Below are 20,454 nucleotides of genomic sequence, written 5' to 3'. Positions count from 1 at the left end.
TACGTCTATAATATACCATAACGAATACAGTAACACAATAATATTAGAACTAACAAGTTGTAACGATAATTTCTACGTATACTTATTAGTATTGTTAAAATTTAATATGTATATATATATATATATTATATGTGCTTTATTTATATACATACTTTACTTAATTATACAGTATACACATTTTAGTGTAAACCAACTTTTAGTTAATAAGAAATTCATAAGCAGCCACATATTATAGTAGAAGACAGATATGAATTTAAATAATTTATTATAGCAAATTAAATTAATAATTTATTGATGTAACAAATAATTTTTATGTATAACTTAACTTATCCTTTATCATTTAGGGCTGTAAATAAAACGCAATACAAACCATTTTTTTCAATACATTAAAAATGACAAGAAAGTATTTATAAAATACCTTAAACCAGGAAGATAAAAATTCTAAAAAATAAATCACGATAGTAATAATCTTATTTTAATGAAGTTTAAAGTAAAAAAATTAAGCTTCAAACTAAGTACCTACATATAACGTTAATCTAATCAATAATAATTGTTATATTTATTTTTGTATTTATGTATATAGACTTATATTGAATAAATAAATACAAAGAAAAAATAAAGTTACTATTATGTAAAATAAACTAAACAACAATATAATAATGTAAAATACTAAAAATATTTCCAAAAAATTAAAGTATTTGATTGATCATTTCAAATTTCTATACATGATTTAAAAATCATCACTTAAATTCAACATTATACAATAAGCTAGGACAAAATAATTTGAAGTAAGCAAATTTAGAGTCTATTCTAGTGAAAGTAAAATATATTAAAATAAATATGTGTAGATTATATTCCTTAATATATTTGAAGCGCTATCTGGTTGAATATGTTTTAGTTATCTTAAATTCAGAGTGGTGCCGCTGACGTTGAATATAAATTATTAGAAATATTATAAATATTATTTTATTTTATAGAATCAATTATAAATTTTCCAAGCAACAATTAATGTTGATTTATGATAGTGCTGAGTATAATTTAATGTTACTGTAGCATAATACATTGAATTTTAAATCAATTAAATATTCCTGTATAAATATTTATATAAAATAAAATATAAAAATGTTGAGAACTCAATAGGATATATGCATAACTAACTCTTTACCATTGTTGTAATTGTATTGTAATTAATTATATTATAAATTTTTTTATTGTATTCAGAAACCCCGAAGCTTAGTTCATATTATTCATTATGTACAAAGTTTGAAGTGATTATTAAAATAGAGTTTTCTGTAAAGTTCCAATATTTTTAAAAGCCCGTTAAGGTTATTTAATTATTACATGAATACTCTATGATTAAATGAACAAAGTCAAAATTTTCGTTACTAGTTGTATTTTACATACATTTTCTTTTGTTAAATGTTCGGTCATTTTTTTTTTCTATTTTTATGAACAGTTTTATAATTTTGTTCACACAATTCGGTAATCCACAATAACCATTTTACTGAATTTTAATAAAGCTCAAACTTATATAAGACTATGCACCAATACTATTGCACCGGATTCTGAATGACTGGTTAGTCTAGGTTTTATCTATTAAACGGCGTTATAACTAAATGGTTTCAAAAGCCAATATATGCTTTGATAGAGTTACAGAGACATTAAGTTCCTTACAACCTTGTCAATCAAATTAACCAATCAAAGATTGATAATAGTTAAATTTAATAACACTGGAACGATTCATACGTAATTGATTTATAGACTAATAAAACGGTACGGATACAGTATTACTCGTACATTTGCTCTGTAGTTATATTAAAATAATATTTCAATATATAATTTAGCTATTATAAACAACAACAAAAAATGACTTATGAAAATTTACGATTTTATTATTATTGTTCTCTGGAATGATGCCGTGACCATGACCGTTTAGGAATTACCAGTAATTTCCAGAAGCACCTACAATCACTTTCAATCATTGTCAATCGCCAATAGTATTTACTGAAAGGATAAATTGTAGGATATATGTGCGTGTTGTTGATGTTAAGGTTTTTTACCGTGACTTTGTCAGTAAGTTGATGTTATGTAGTCAATATTCACTTGAACTACATTGAGTAATGTTATCTATACATATATGTAGGTACACAATTTTACATTAGGTCGGAGAGATAAAAAAAAATATGTCATAGTAGAAGGTAAAAAAACATCAGAGTTTGACTTGCAGTAACAAGTTTTAGCACTTACATAGTTACATATACTTACATGTGAATACGATCCATTAAAGTTTCTTTATGGTTACTATTAGCTTTTATTTTCTAGTTACTTAAAATAATACGTTTTAAGAAAGTAACTACTATTGTTGATAAAATTATAAAGTCTTGAAAACAAATAGGCGTGAAAACAAATTATGTAAATAGATAAGTTTACTTTATTTAGATATAACTTTTAATATGATTAACAATTGTTTTCATTTATATTTTTTTTTAATTTTAAGCATATTTAGATATTATACAACTATAAGTCATATTCTGACTAATTTCTGAGTTCAATTTTTGAAAATATACATCAATATTACATTTTTTCTTGTTCAAATCTATATTATTACTATAAAATATAAGATTCTAAATTTTACTGTTATAGGTAACTATGATATTAATTTAGAAATATTTTAAATTCTTAGTGAAAAGATCAAGATATTGATTTTATAATACTGTATCTTCTTATTTTATTTATTTTTACCACAGCCTATCTGGAGTGCAAATATCGTATTACCAAAACGAAAATACGAACTGTAAACATCGGCCACCGCCCACCACTGTACTACTTATTAGTTAGGTTTTTCTATAAATATGCGTATATTTAACGAAATCAGCTTGTACAAATCCCTTCTCAATCAAACATAGTATATTAGACTGTGAAATAAATATAGATAATTAGATAAAATAAAAATAAAAATACCCCAAAAAAATTTTCATTTGTTGATTTTAATAAAATATTATAAAAACCTATTGTTATTTTATTAATAATTATATCAGGTAGAAGAAACTAATATTATGTACTATTATTGTAAGCAGTGTTAAAAGTACACATTTATCATTTACATCTACTTAATCATTACATTTTGGAAAAATAACCACAAAAAACTGTATTTTAGTTTTTTTTAAATATAATATTTTTATGTAATATATTATTATGTAGGTATCCTATTTGTACCATTTCTGAGACATAACTTGTCCGCATTAGGTCCAACCATAGCTTGATCCATAGTTTTGCCTATTATTTAGGTTAAACTGGTTAAAACATCTATTGCATTTCAATATAATTAGAAAAAAAAATTAAAAATTATATTAAAAAAAAAATAAAATTTTAAAACCAAAAATAAATAACCGTAGAAACTTGAAATGTTCAATAAATCTACACATATATTAAAATTGTTTATATTTGATCAAATATTCAATTGATAATTTTTGATCTATTTCTAGACATTTAAATTTTTGAAAATTAAATACGAGGTTCATCATTATTTAATTGTTTATTATTAAAAAATATTGAAAATAAACACTCGAGCAATTATTTTTATAAGTCTAGAAAGACTAGATCATTTACATATTATTTTATAATTGGAAATTCATAAACAGTTTTCGTTTTTTATAACTATGATTTGAAATTTTCATACTTTACTTCTTATTAGTTTTCTACCTACCACAAAAGTAAAAAGTGTAGAAGAAATTTTCATTATTTTTTTTAAAATATTAAGTTACAGTGTTTGCGATATTAGATATTTACCCAAATAATAACAACAAATATTTATGTTTGTATTTTTTGCAAAAATATTTAAATTTTTTTAAGATATTTATGGATATTTTAAATTTTAAATTCTTTTATTATTCTGTTTTCTATAAGTTATGGTAACAAATTATTCACAGTCAAATTTCTTAAAACTTGAATACAATATCCCATATAAGTTATTCTTATATGTATATAAGAATATCTTTGTATAAAAAATACATAGGCACAAATTTTTACGTTGTATATTTACATTTCCAAACTATTTATAGATTTCATTACAAGTTATTATCGGTAACAACAAATGTTAGGTTACTGAAGATAAATAGGCTTTACAATGATAGGAGTAAAGAGCTATCTCCGTCGTGCCCTTTAATTTGGTTACGTCAATATCTCACAATCTCTGTCTAGCAAAGAGTCTTCCACGAAGTAGTGTGACAATATAGTGTCAATTCTTGGTACTCGCTGGAAATAAATAAAATGTAAAAGTTTAAGTACAAAAGCCATTCGTATTTTCTTTATCTAATCTAATTATTACATTATTTGACTTCAATATGTTTTATATACGTATCACACTAGCTGTTTCTACTTACCATGATCCGATGGAAAATGTATCTTCCGTCACATGTGTGTATCTTGTGTCGTTATCCAACTTCTGGATACTCTAATTTACATTTTAAATGAAAATAATGCTATACTTTTGTATATGAATCCTGCAGGCTGCAGAGTCGTCAGTTTTTGTTCGAAGCGTGTGAGCAATTGTGAAGCGATCAACTGTCGGCCGTCGTGTGTACTTGAGTGAAACAGATAGCTGTTGGGTTTATTCCGTCGAAAAAAAAAATACAGAAAGAAAAAGATCGCCATCGAGCATGTGGCAGATTATCACTTTGTCGTAGCTGCTAACTGACCTTGTGTTTGAAACGGAACCATAGAAGTACCTACCACCTATGATTATATTTACAAACATAAACATAGCAGATAATACAATTATATTTCACAAAACGTACATACACATTAAAACATAATCCAGTTACCTTAATAATAACGTAAAGGTTTTGTACTTTGGTGTAATTCAATCTAATTCAATGTCCCACACCACACTACCGTGCGTGTCTATTATATTATTTAGGTTCGGGAAACTTGTAAACTAAATAATTCTTTGATAAACATTCAAGATTAAATGTATCGCTTGAAATGTAAATGCAAAACAACATACCTATGTTTTAGATTATATCATAAAAATAATTATTATTTTGATTTAATATTATACAGAGTAATAATTATTTTATCAAACAACACTCAATATTTTGAAATATACAGTTATTAATGTTTTTAAAAAATATGTTTTCACGTGATTTCTAGTTGAAATAAAAATAATTTTTTTTAAAACTTTTTATTATTTTTTATCATTATATTTTATTAAATTTTAACTTTTTTGAATCACAACATACATCATTTTGTAAAAAAAAAATTTCCATAACATAAATAGATTTTTAAATAATGAGCGTTAGATAAAAGAATCACCCAGTATATATATTGCTTTTATGTATGTAGTATATTATTGTAAACACTACATAACAAAAATCATTATAATAACAGATATTTTGTTCATGTGTAGATAAATATAAAATTATACACAAATAATTAAATACTAAATAGTATAAAATAGGAATCAAAAAAGAAATAAATGTATTATAGGTTAATGAGAAATGTTTACTTTTAAATCAATTCATAAATTCTACACAATATGATATATTTATAAAATTAGCATATTGTATAAATGATTTTTGATTTTTTTTTTTATTAAAATAAAAGATATATTTACAGTCTAAACTTATAAAAGCGCAATAAGTAAATTAGATTAGTTAACAAGAGCAAGGAAATAATATTAAATTATATGAAAACATGAAGGATGAATCCACTCATTAGTTGCGCTTCTGAAATATAAAAACAAATTTATTTATTTACATTTTATTATGTTTTTTAAATAAAGTATTGGTATTATTTATCATTGTTCAGTATAACATTTTTTATGTGTGATGACACTAGTCAGAAGTGATATTAAGAGATTGTTAGAATTTTCAGTTCGGATACGAAGGAAGTTAATTTTTAGGGATAGTTATTAGTATTTGAATAAGTTTGAACATTTTTAGAAATATTAGGTTTGAGATTTTGGCTAACATTTTTATATGAACTTGAGATGACTTTTTACCCATTCCAGAAGTACTATTAATAGACTTACTTATGAATAACATTTTCGTTATTTTTTTTTAATGTTTTTGTTGTATGTATAAATAGTTGTATAAACCCCCCCCTCCGTGTATATAAATTTTAAAATTAGTAAAATATAAACTACTTTCAAAAAAGTCTTAGATATATTAAATTCTTCAACTATAAAAATCGATCGATGCCTCCACTAGTTTTTCAAAAGATAAGAAAAATGTTACGTTGAAAACTATTTGAAATAATATTATATTATAGTTTTCAAAACCGTTTTTTCCAAAAGTAATAATTGATTTTAAATTTAAAAATTGTCAACACAGTACTATTATACGCAGAGGAATGTGAATCGTATAACCAACACCGTTTCTGTATATTATACTATTAAGATTTTTCGCCTTGCGTGTAAAAAGGGCAATAAATTTAAACTCAACCTGAACCAATTAGTTAATACACAGACGTGAAAACATCCGTTTATATACCTAATCTGCATAATTACATTTTACCAATTTTACAGTTTTTATATGCTTACGATATGAACAAGTAAAGTAATAATTAAAACTTAGATTAAACTCTTCGTTATATACTTACTGATGGATTAAAGTAGTTATGTCTTATACCTATCATAAAAATAAATTTTAATTAGCTAATTGAATTAAAACGAATCTAAACGATAATTTAACTTTAAGTTTGTAAATAAATGTAAATTTTATAAATACACGAATTTAGATTTGATACATTTTTGTTAGTTGAAGTAAATAAAAATAATAATAGACGCAATTAAAATAAAATATAAAAATTATTAAGAAATAAATGTATACGATTAATATTTAAATAACTTTTTAAAATATTCTTTTATAAATTAAATTAAATTTAAAACTAGAAAATCATTTTTATCTACACATTACAAAAATGTATTCTGTACCATAAACAAAAATGTTAAACTATTATAGTCTTAACCAATTAATCCATTTGGGATTACAAAAAATAATTTATATTTAATTTAGTCTAATTGAATTGAACATTTTCAGTAAATTTTATAGTATAATATGATTTGGAGTTATTATTAATTCTGTATTAAATCTCATGTAATATCAATAAAATAATATACTCAATTTAGTATATGTTAACTATAAGTTTTAACATTTAATACAATTTAAATATCTTATTGAAAAATCAACAACATTTTATATTCAAACTACTATACTAGGCTAAATAAAAATTAATTAGGTTCATTATATGTATGTGTTATTATTAAGTTCAAATATTTATTTTACCACTCATGAGTCATAACTTTCAAGCTTTTAGTGTCTAGTTACAGGACATGAGTACTTAAATTGAAGGTGATACTACACATTTTATTATTAAAAAACAACTAAAATTTGTTTCTATTAATTTATTAACACAATAAATTACTCAAATTTAAGGTACAAAAAAAAATAAGAAACCTATTTAAAGTAAACAAAAAGAGGTATTCAGATTTCTATAATATTTAAAACATTGCAAAATGTGTTGGAAAATTTTTTTCTATTAAAACCAATGATGAAAAAGTATTCTAAAATCAAATTAAAATATTGAAAGGTGAAAAAAACTAATCAGGAAAATAGTGTATACCTATAAAAAGTTTTTCTGAACACTAACTTAAAGATATAAATATACAAATGAGAAATCACAAAAAATCTTGGAAAGTCTCGTTGAAGAAAGTCATCACTATCTAACTATTCAACGATTGAATTATTACACACTTAAAAAAAATATGTATATAAAAACAACATTATCTTGTACCGTTTTGTAGTAACAACTAACAACTATACTTCTAATATAAACCCACGAATAAGTTAATATAAGAATATTGTTCTATTTTTTTTCTTGCAATAACCTATACTATAAAAGCAAGTCTCGATTTTTGGTCAAGCATACAAATTCACACCGTTCAACGTATCGTCTCCAAATATTTTACTGTTATACCTGACAGTCTGCTGAAGGTTTTTAGTATCACTTATGTTAGGGAACATGTCCAATATTTTGACATTTTCATATTTTCACAAAAATATGTTATTTGTATCTGAGCACACTATTTGGTGTGAAAACGAAACATATCTACGTGCTCTTATAGTAACAGTATGTGTATCTTTATTTCATTTATTTCGAAAAGGGATAACATAATAAGTTACACAAAATAAGATTTATGTCTCTCCTGTAAAATTTTAATTTCGATGTAGGTATATGTACTATATATTATAATACTCGTATATTAAAATAATTGTTTTAAGCGTATAGTCAAGCAATCGTCTACGACCCACCTCAGAATGTGTATTGTATATGGAATCGACGATGAATCAATTATTATCGTCAACGTATATGAGATATGACGACGACTCGGTGCTTCGAACGGTCCTGTGGGGGGTTGAAGTATATATCACTGCGTTCTAACTATGACTGAGGTACTTAATCTTGAGACTCGAGTAGGTTAAAAGGCATCCAATAATTATAATTACCAATAGAAAAGTAGTATAGTAATTCAGTGTTGCGCTAATTGGCTGTATGATGCGAAACCCCACAGAACGCCATACCCAATATTGTTGTTTAATGATCATTATTATTTTTATTTATTTAACTATGTTATAATATTATTATATAATATATTTCCCGAGTGTAAGAATAATGATATAAATGTGAGAATAAAATTGTTACTGTTATCTATAAGTATATTTATGAGAATTTATAAACACCTTAAATTATTATTATTTTGCGTAAGTATACGAGATGTACACTTTTACATTTACGATCAAAATAACTATAAGACAAAGAAACAGCACCACAATTTGGAAACAACTATCCACGGGGAGAGCACGCGGGTGACAGCTAGTAATATTATGAAGTTACTAATTTTTTAAATATTTATACAGTTTATTGCATTTGTATGGCAGTATTTATTTATAATAAATACAAAACACTGAATTCATAGGTCATTAGTCGCAATTGGATTATTATATATTGGTTATTAGTAATTATTTATATGTGTACCTACCTACAAGTGTTTTTTACATAGGCTGTAGACTGAAAAATGATTAATTTATTTTAAGATCTTAAACGAAACGAAGAATTGATTTTACAATAATGTTAGATCTAGTTTATAGAGGTTAAAATTAAAAATTCTCAGTATTTTTTAATAATAATGAAAGACAAAAAAAAAAAAATAAGGAATAATTTTCAAACAAATCGACTTTTTTTTTTTTTTTTTTTTTATCGAAAACGAATAATTGTTTAAAATGTTCAATTTTTCTTAGTTTGTTTTTCCATGACTAGTAATTAAAAAATTCGCTAAGTAGAAATTTGGTTGAAATACTTCGTAATACAAAGCTCCTATAAGTTATTGTTTTTCTAATTAAAAAATATCTATAGTTCCATTACTTTTTTGCAAGTGTTTAAATTTAGAATTTCGATAAAATTCGTAAAATCTCAAAAATATACTAATATTATTTGTAGTTAAAAATTTATAAAAATATTTTGATTTATTATATATCTAAGTTTTAAAAAATGAATTCAAGATTCCTCATAAGTAACTTAGATTTAAACAATAAAATCTAAAAATTATTTAAACTCAAATTGTTTTTTATAGATATTTTAGGTTTTAAGATGAAATTACTTATTTCAACTATATTAAATAACAATGTTGATTATTTTGATATAAATCAAAAACATTACTTGTGAAAACATTACTTGTGGACTATGGTATTTACATAAAGATGATATTACATTTTGAAATATATAAATTGTAATAAAATATACTAAGATTATAATAAATTCGGAAAAAACTATGTCAACATACCGTAATACTAATATTTAAAGTAAAATAAATTACTTCAATAGGTAGCTACATAAAAAAAAAAAGAAATAGGTACTTAATACCTTGAAATATACTTAGTGATATAAGCTGGCAGATCATCTGCTCAAAATAATTTTTTGTACCTATACAATTATACAATTTGTCATTGAATTTAAATTTAACACTCCCATAATAATGATCCACTTGATATATATTGTACAGTAGAAAGTCACCAAAAAAAAAAGAGGTAAGCAAGTGTGCTTACCTGTTTTTTTATTTATGATCAGTATTCAGTATAGAATCGTGTTTTAGCAAGAACTGAGAGATGTCCGCTATTTTTTTTTTTTTAACTCCCTTTACTTATTTTCAAACATACATTTTTAATTTAATATTGTAATTTATTATTTATAATGAATGTCAAATATATTTTATTTTTTTTTAACTGTCATAAAACAAATTCAAACATATGCACACACACACACCTATTTACATAAATATATTCAAAGTATACTTGACAAGCAATTTGTTGATATTAACCTAATTTTTAGCTATCTCTACACGTATTTTGAGAAACTTCAACCACTATAATACAATATAATATGGTACATAAATCATAAAAATAAAATAAACTCTTACAACCACATTTTTATCCTTAGCAATAAAATTATAGATTTTATTTTTGTGTAAATATACTTATGCATAAACTTTGAAAGACTTATAATTTAATCAAAATTTATCAAATTTAATGAGTAAATAAAATATAAATATTACTTTAAATTAATTAAATATTATATTAAGTTACATTAAACAACGCTTTGGTAGATTTTAACTATAAATAAGAAGATAAATTATCGTACTATAGCATTATTATGCAAATAATCCATTAAAATTGTATATTGAATTAATTTATTGATGCTTTGAAACATTTTTTTCTTAACGAACGATGATAAGTATTATAATATGTTTATACGTATATACGTATAGAGTTATTATTTCAACAGTATATAAATAACTTATTAATGATTTAAATTTTAAATCATAGCTAGAGAAGGGCTTCTAAGAATTTTTTTATCAACTATGCACTTTGTAAATAAGCATATCAAAATAGAACTATGATCTCAAAATATAATATCAAATTATAGTAAAAATAATAACAATTTTTAGCTTTTAGGTGGAATAATTTAAAATTTAATCTATTAAGAAGAAATAAAATAATAAATATTCGTGTATAAAATATTTTGTTTTAATTAAATAAATGTCAACTTTACTCTTTTCGTAATTTTTATATACATTCTCGTAACATTACACAATGTTAGAACGTTCTTTTTTTAATTTGTTTTTCAGCTTGATCTTCATCTTAAAATTTTCTTTTTGCTGCTTTCATAAAAATCCCATTAAACCACTCTTGTTCTTTGGCTTTAGGCGTGTCTTTGATGCGACGTTTATTTTGGGTTAACCATGTCTGTATTGCTGGTCTTGGGTCCCAATTTTGAAAAGCAGGCATGTTAAAATGAATAAAAAGATATTCATTTTCCGTTTTTACGTGCAAACTTTGAAGGTTTATTAATTTAAGAGTATCCCTTTTACTTATTAATCGTTTAATGTCAGCTCTGTGAGGTTAAGCAACTATAACGCGAATAAGTAAAATAGTAATATTTTTGAACTGTTGAACCCATATAAATGTTACATTGATTAATACAATGGCATTTTTTGTATCTCTTTTAATTTATTTTATGTTTCAATAAATCTGAATACTCCATATTTAACTAAATCTAACCAAGTTAAAAAAAGAAAATGACAATAAAAATATTTTAAACGATAAAGAATATATAGTTAGAAGAGAATATGGATACGCATGATGCGATGACAACCAGTTAATTGGTGTTTTTCCAATCGGTAGTCGGTACTACGTATTTTTAGAATATCCAAATTCCAATTAAGAGTTGGCTCTTCCCTACGATTATTTTTAATAAACAAGGTTAATATTTTTAAAGCTTAAAAATACATTAATATATGAACTACTATTTGCTATTTTATCTTATTAATTAACAATAAATTATAAAAAATCAATCACGCAATAATTGATTATCGAGAGTGTATCTTGCACCAAAATACTCAAAATAAGCCCAAGTATGCTTTACAATAAGCCTTGAATTTTAAATAGTCTTAATTTTTATGAAAAATTGTATTTAAAAAAAACATAATATTAAGAGCAAATTATATTAAAATGTATAAATATTATTTTTTAATTGTATTAAATAACATTTAAACATTTTAAACTAATCGACTACAACAATTTAAAATAATGTATCGGCATAAATTATATAAATATGTATGTATATTATTAAGTTTTAACTGATCACTTTATTATTTTGAATGATTATTTTTTTCTAATTTTTATATGTTATTAATCCTTAAACATGGTTATTGTAAAATTATTTATAATTACTGGTATAGATTGTATGTTTCAAAAAATACAAAAATAAATTATTCTTAAAATGTATATATATTTTAATATATTGTTAAGAACATACCTATTTAATATATAATGTATAAATAAATGTTTAATTAAATTCAAAATAGCATAAAAATAGTAATAATATATTTATATACATACATATATTATAACTATTACTACATGTACATGTACATATTATTATATTGATAATATAATACATATTATTTACAAAATAATTTAATTATAAAATTATATAGGTACGTCCATCAACGAATCAAAATAATAGTATACAATAATTATTAGGTTTAACTAAAACGATAAAAGATCTACAACCTTGATTACTTTTACATAACATAATAGCAAATCTCTACTTTAACAAAAAAAAGTATTGAAATTTTCTAGTTTTTAAAGTTAATAGAAACTATTTGAGCAGACAACTATAAATTCTTCTTTTAAAGCTACATTCTAGTTATAATACCTGTAATTTATTATGCTTATACTTTGAAAAAATCTAAAATGGTTCAACATAATACATATTAAATATATTTTGTTCTATTCTCTACAAAAAAAAAAAAAAAAAATTGTTATTTAAAGATCTCTGTGTATAATACTGATTAACTATCAAGTTATTAAATACATTCACAAAATAGTTAACAAGTAATCGAATATAAATACCGGAAAAGAACTTAGCCAGTTATCAACATCTTATATTATCATTAATACTTGGTGTTTTCGAATATTGATTAATTTATATTCTATACAGTAAATACTCTTTCATAACTAGATAAATAAAATATATATTTCTAACCATTTTTTATAATACTAAATATATCATTAGCAACATCAAGAACATAAACAAGTATCGACATGATTGTTAAATTTATTATACACTATTATAGTTTAAAATTAAAATGTTAATTCAAGCTTAATAAAATATTTTAACTGCGTCTTGGAATTAATTTTCGAAATTCCTTTATCAATATTATTTTGGTGGTATTTAAAATTAAATCACTTATAACTCTTATTTTATTAAAGTAGCGTGCTGTTTATTTTTCATTACATTAAAAACCCGTGAGATATTAATAATTGTGTAAAATATTAGTACAACCACAGTATTAATAATTTTAAAATTAACCAAAATCAATTCTAAACTTATATTTGTTTCCTTATTTTGTATTAAGTACCTCATTATCTATTTTCACTCGAACACGTACTGATTTTGATTGTTTTGCAGACCTGCGATATATGGTGATAAAACATAAGAAATAAATTAATTTCTACTCTTGGTTATTACACAAAACAAATTTAACTTATTCTTCATGGTTATAATTTATTTGTTCAGTTATAGGTATCTATATGAGTTACAATTTAAAGTTGGATTTAGGGAGTACAAGAACCAGACAACAGTTTTAACTTTGTATTCATTATGTATGTAAATTTTAGACTATAATAAGTTTTTATAATCACGTATTGTGTTTAGAGATTTATTTTTAGTGGTCTTAAATGGTATAAAATTATGATTTATTGTGTTCTTAATTTGTTTTCACAGTCCTGTAAATAACATTTATGTACGTACGGTTTTGTACTCGTATTCTATATATATGTTAAAGCACACGATATATAATAATATAAAAGTAAAGTGAGAAGTATAAGTAAATTAAATAAATAATAAATACATACAGATATATTAGAAATAATTTATCACTAATTCGGGTGAAATTGTATCCAATATAATAATTATTTATATTTATAATTTATATATTTTTTCATGGTACAATAATAGGTAATAATAATATAATATAACATTATGATTTTTAGATTATTTGTAACTCACTAAATATTATTATCCGTACTGTATCATTTTGTTGATAATTTATTAAATTTAACAATAATATGTATAATAAAAATAAAAATGTCAACATTATTTAATATAAAGGGAAAACTCATTTTTATGGGTAAACGAGGAACCCTTCAAAGAATAGTGAATACAATCATGTTGTCACATAATTTATTATTATTGCATTGACTTTAGTATAATATGTCTGAAATAACGTTAAGATTGATAAACATTTGTAAAATAATATTTTCTTAAGAATCAAATAAACTCAATTAATTGATAAAATATCAACTGTAAAAATTATATACTATAGATGGTTCGATTATAGTTTCAACGAAATAAATGTATTATTACTTATTAATACATATAATATTACTATAATTTTTATTAAAATAATTTTACTATAATCATTATATTTAAATTACTTTTCATGTTCTGATTAAAATACGAAATTTATCAATAAAGTGTACAATAATTAATATTTAATTAGTATATTATTTAACTTAATAAGGTTAATCATAATAAAAAAATATATATATATACCGCATAATTAAAATTTTCACTTACAATTTTTTTGTATACTTTAAATACATATAATTGTATAATGACAATTGTTTAAATTTAAGTTACTAATACGTTTTATACAAATGAGTGATGATAATTAATAATTTACAGCACAAAATTGTATTACCTATAATTGTGTTAAGTGATAAATAAATTGCATTGATTATAGGCATTCATAAATGTTTAGAATAACTTGATACGTGAGAAAACGATTCCTATAGGTACTAAGGTGATAAATGTGTTTAGTACGTTCGATTGGTTAGACATTAGCAAAATGTATTCCATGAGAAATGTCGATTACCCGTTCTTGGGTCTGCAATCTTTACGACTGAATACGTAGGCAAAAGGGGAATTGCAAATAGCGAAAACAAAAAGGCAATGATATGGAAATATTATAACAGATAACGAGTGCGGAAGATACGTCCTGCGTACGCTGCCTTTGTTGTAAATCTAAATCTCTCTGAGTACTCCTTACAACGATGCTTGCGTTCATTATTTTTCTCCATGAAACACGTTTTCCTTTTACCTTTTTTTTTCTTGAATTTTATGCTGCTTTATACTTTTTTATTTACCACCAGTTTTTCATCACCAAACCAACCCTATTTATTAGTCCAAAAATGCAATGTTTAACAGAAATTCAATAGCTACATAGTTTTGTTTCTATGGAGACTAACCATAATCATAAGAAACCATAAGAAAAACGGTATGGTTTTCAAACACTTACATTTTTATATTACTTATAACTTAAACGTGTAACAGTTAATATATAATAAATTATATATTATATAAATAGATTTTTACACTATATAAAATATTATCGTCGTCTGGGTAATATAATATTGGAAAACGAAAAATTAAATTCCCACATGAGGTAGTATATACGCAAAGGTTAGCACAGTTTCATATTTATTCTTATTCCTAGAATTTACAACTAATATGCTTGTACACTGGTTGGTACGAATTTTGAATATACATATTATAAAGCAATACTATTTAAATATAAATATATGTAATAATATAATATTACATACAATTATTTTTAAACTTATTTTTAAAAAAGTGAACTAATTTATAACGACTACACTTGAATATTTTTTTTAATTAAACAATAATTAATAATACACGTGTTAAAAATAATAATACATGATGTCATGATATAATAATTAATAACATCCTAATTCCTATAAATTTAGCATAGCAATTCAAGTGTACAAAAAGCCACTATACGCAATATACAACATTTTCTCAATAATAAAAGTATTTAAGATTTACGCTTTCATAATTAATTTTTTCCTCGAAGTATCGTTCATTAATTATTTAATTATTATTTCTAACAATCATAATAGTGTGTCATAAATTATTTAAACTAAAACCAATTTTCCAGTTTTATACTATATTAAAAACACCGGTTCCTTATTTACATCAAAAACGAAATTATAACTTTTCATAATGAAATCTAAATTAAATTATGAAATTACAAAGACATTTTTCGTAAAATATTGTTATTATATTCATTATAATTGTTTAAAAGAAAAATTGTATGTTAAAATACGAGACCCTACTTATGCTTAATTTTTATTAAAACGGTTATGTTATCTGAAATAGTTATTTTATGCTATAGCTGAAAATTTCTAGATGATACTTCTCTCATACCACCTCCACCTTAGGTAACCAGAATTCCTGGTGATTCATGATGTTAAAATTGTCAATAATTATTATTATCTGTTTATACAAGCAGGTTTGATAAAAAACGTTATTAGTTTAGAATACGTCAAAAATCTATACCTCGGCTTTTTTATTTATTTTTCTGCATGATTTTTTTCTTTCTTATTTTTTTTTTATTATTTTTATACCGATGTATCAATACGTCGCCATGACATATCGATCATAAGTGACTTTGATTAAAAATGAAAACTAAATAATAAAAAAAAAAGATAAAATGTACATTGCCTTTAATAACATGTCAACAATAACCGCAAAGGAATGTTAGTGTAATGCTTTTGGAAATGTATAAGATGATAAATTTAAGGTCGGTTGAAGAAAATACATAAGAAAATAGTTACGACATAGATAGTTGACTATAGTTACATAATTTAATACAACTTATAAGTATGTAAAATATATTCATTGCTATCATTCCAATAACACTTTGCTAAATACATTATCCGCTAGACTAAAATAAATTGTATTTACTCGATGTATTATAAGGCGAAAATGAATTTTATAACTATTATATCTTACATTAAATTCGTAATTTTATTTATAATTACAATTCTGATATAATATTGTGTTTGTTTTTATTATTAGCTAAAAAAAAAATATCAATTATAATATTATAATATGAATATTTGAAGATTTTCACAATTTTTTTTTCTGAACAGTTATTTGCTATAGTACTATTAATTTATTGAAAATTTTTAATAGAATGATAATAAGCTATAGTTTTCCAATTAATATATTATTTATTTTTCAAGACTGTACAGAATAAGTTAAATTAAATATAACTGTAAAAGAAATGTCTAAAAAATTAACATTTTAGCATAATGTTTTACGTATACTAATCGATTATTTGTTTTATGATTTTATGGATAAACGGTTTTTTATTTAAATTCTACAATTTTTATACCCAATAGAACTTAAAGAAAATCTGATGTTATTAGATGTACAATATATCTATTAAGAGGGTTGGTATGAAATTCTAAACACTAGTTTGTATACGAAAATTATATAATATAATATCAATTATTAACTATTGAAAAACAACACTTGGATTCTATATAATGGTTTCTATTTTTCAATAGTTAACACAATAAGTTATATTATTTTATATTTATCATTACAAAAATAAAAGCACATGCCCAAGTATTATTTTTTTATATTTTTCTGATAAAATGAATATAAATTATAAGGCTAACTGTACAAGCACATCTGTTTAATTATTTGATCCCAAGAGTAAGATTTATTTGCTTTTAAAATGAATATACGACAGAGTTAATGTGAAACGTTGATGTTATATGGAGTGTAAACAAAGTAATTTCAGTGTATACAATATAATAGTATGCGAAACGAATCGTTAATACCCAAAAAGGTACTCTCAAAACGTTGTTTAATTATTATTATTGTAGTTTTAAACGATTTCGTAATTTAAAAACAAAATATGCTTTTAATAGTACTATAATGATGTTTAGTGAAGTCTTATAATTTTATAAATAAATAAAAATAAAATTCTATTTGCGTATATTATAATTTTATTTATTTTTCAGTTTTATAAACGTTACAAAATATATTCTGAATAATTATGTTTGTACTCGAAATTCTTAGTAGAACATTAATAATAAAATTATTTAATACGATGATAATTGGTAATCAAACAATCATTAAACCATATACATATTTTAAAAATTATTTCTTTTTTATTGATCTTTTAAGCTCGGTAACTATAGCTATTAGCTTAAATTATTATTGTGATGACTGATGTGTATGATAAATGATAATATATTGATATATTTGATATTAAATATTTGAAAAATCACATTTTACACAAACACTTCAGTTCCGCTCAAAGCTGTATCTTACGATTAGATTAGTGCAGATGAAACTTGAGTGCAAAACTAAAATATAAAATCATATTACACTATAATTAAATTATACATACATGATATTATGTAAATATTAAAAGGTCATTGAAAATTAATGACTATGATTTTTGTTTAAAATATAAAAAACCGGAAACTTAACACAAAAATTTCCAAACTAAGAGCCTTATGTATAATTCAACCCAAGTTAAATTCTAATTTTTTTATTAATAATATTCAATTTTACCTTTTGAGATACCCAGTCATTTAGAAATGAATCAATAATTTAAATAATAATATTCCATTTTTTGAAAAATTCGTTACATGTTATAATTTTGTGTTGTTATAACGACCTAAGTTTTAATATTGATTTATCTAGTTACTTACCTACCTTTTTGTTCTTGCTTTAAATCCATGACAATTCCAAAATAAAATTATAATTTTTTGAAAAAGTTCCCCTTTTAAACAGAAAAATTATGGTCCAACTATATAAATAATAAACGTACTGTAAGAATCAATTCAAAATTTCTAACTTTTATTTTAACATAATATTGTGCTTTAGGTAGGTATAGAAATATAAATAGAACTGAGTAGAAGTGACGCGGAAATGAGAGTGTTTAGATGGATGAGTGGAGTGGTAACAGAAGATAAAATAAGGAACGAATATGTGAGAGGTAGTATTGGTATAGTGTCGGTAGACTGAGATGGTTTGGGCATGTGATAAGGCGAAAGGAAACAAAAACAGTAAAAGTGGTTATGAAAATGAACATCGAAGAGAATAGAGGAAGAGGAAGACCAAAAAAAAGATGGTTAGATACTATTGAGAATGATATAAGGTCTGTTGGTATGTGCATAGGAAATGTGGAAAATCGGGAAAAGTGGATGTTTAGAACAAAGGTAGCCGACTTCAAATAATTGGGAAGGAGGCGAAGAAGAAGAAGAAGAAGCAAGGTATCTAATTTTTGATATTTTGATTTTAAAATCATCGGCTATAGTACAACAAAATTATCTATTTTTTAAAATTATCTTAAAACTGAAATGGACAATTTGGTCTACCGTTAGAAATTTTACCGTCAAAAAAATAAGACACGACACTAGTTCAAAGTATATTTGATATTTGACAAACAAGAGATGTTCGAAAATAAAGTTATAATAATCATCCGTTACCTATGTGCAGTGCACATCTGGTTTTTACATCATCGTCTCAAATATTTATTTTTTATAATAGTTACATTAAAAATGATATTAACATATTTATATTTTTAATTCTTACTCGAAATTATGATATAATATGCAACATATCAAAGTGAATGTCCACTTACCTGAAATTCCAAATTGTCATTTTTATCAACTTAATTTTTTTTAATTCAAATATTAGACAAATAATTAATTTTTAATTAATTTCTATAGTTTAATTTAATTCAAAATACCTAGCACATTTTTTCTTAGGATATTATAATTTACTTATTTTTTTTATTAGTTGATATAATAATATGATAATAGTCTATGTTAAAGTATTTTCTGATGTATAAGAAATTCATGTTTGTATGGGTGTATTATAATTTTCAGAAGGTTTTTGTGACAACAAGATGGATTACTTTTACACAGTTCCAATAAAGATTTTAATAAACGACATTTACTGGTGTGTATGTATTAAGTTTTACGGTTGTGACGGCCGTTAACAAAAGTCAAATGCATACTACAAGCAATGTCCATATTTTATTAGCAATCCATCCCTCTCTCACCTTAACAGTAGCTTTAAATATTTCAAAATATGTTTAAAAAATCAGATAGTAATGAAATTGTCTTCTTGTGTGTCACTAGGGTAGATCAATATATGTACTCATATATAATATATATATATAAAAATATTTTTATTTGTTAATAATGTTTAATACGTATTAAAATTATAGTAGATTGATATATTTTTTAAATTTATATTATAATGTATTGGTAGTCACTTACCCTCTTTTTTTATATGTTAACCGATAAAAAAATTGATGAATAGATAAAAATTAAATACAAGTTTCTAATATTTTGTTTATTTCCAAATTAAAAAATATCGAAAATATATTATAGTCATCCATCATATTTTTTTTTTAACTATTATATAGTTTGAGTTTTATATTATGTACCTATCAATTTATAATTGGTAAAAAAGAAAATAGTATTGCGTCGTTAA

At 23.1% G+C, this 20,454-nt stretch overlaps 1 protein-coding gene and 1 long non-coding RNA gene across 2 annotated transcripts in view; one reads left to right on the top strand and one right to left on the bottom strand.

The window, feature by feature from the left end:
• The window catches only part of LOC114131900 (branched-chain-amino-acid aminotransferase, cytosolic), a 484,947-nt gene that overhangs the window by 417,951 nt on the left and 46,542 nt on the right, over positions 1-20,454 (top strand). The gene's annotated exons all lie outside the window — the stretch shown is intronic.
• LOC114131916 (uncharacterized) lies at positions 3,947-4,999 on the bottom strand. The gene is made up of 3 exons (XR_003593034.2): positions 4,824-4,999; positions 4,383-4,734; positions 3,947-4,254 (listed from the first exon to the last, which is right to left on the bottom strand). It is a non-coding gene; the product is annotated as an uncharacterized LOC114131916 (long non-coding RNA).

The sequence above is a fragment of the Aphis gossypii genome, chromosome 2 (assembly GCF_020184175.1).
Source record: "Aphis gossypii isolate Hap1 chromosome 2, ASM2018417v2, whole genome shotgun sequence".
Taxonomy (NCBI): Eukaryota; Metazoa; Arthropoda; class Insecta; order Hemiptera; family Aphididae; genus Aphis; species Aphis gossypii.
This window is presented reverse-complemented; position numbering and strand designations above follow the sequence as displayed.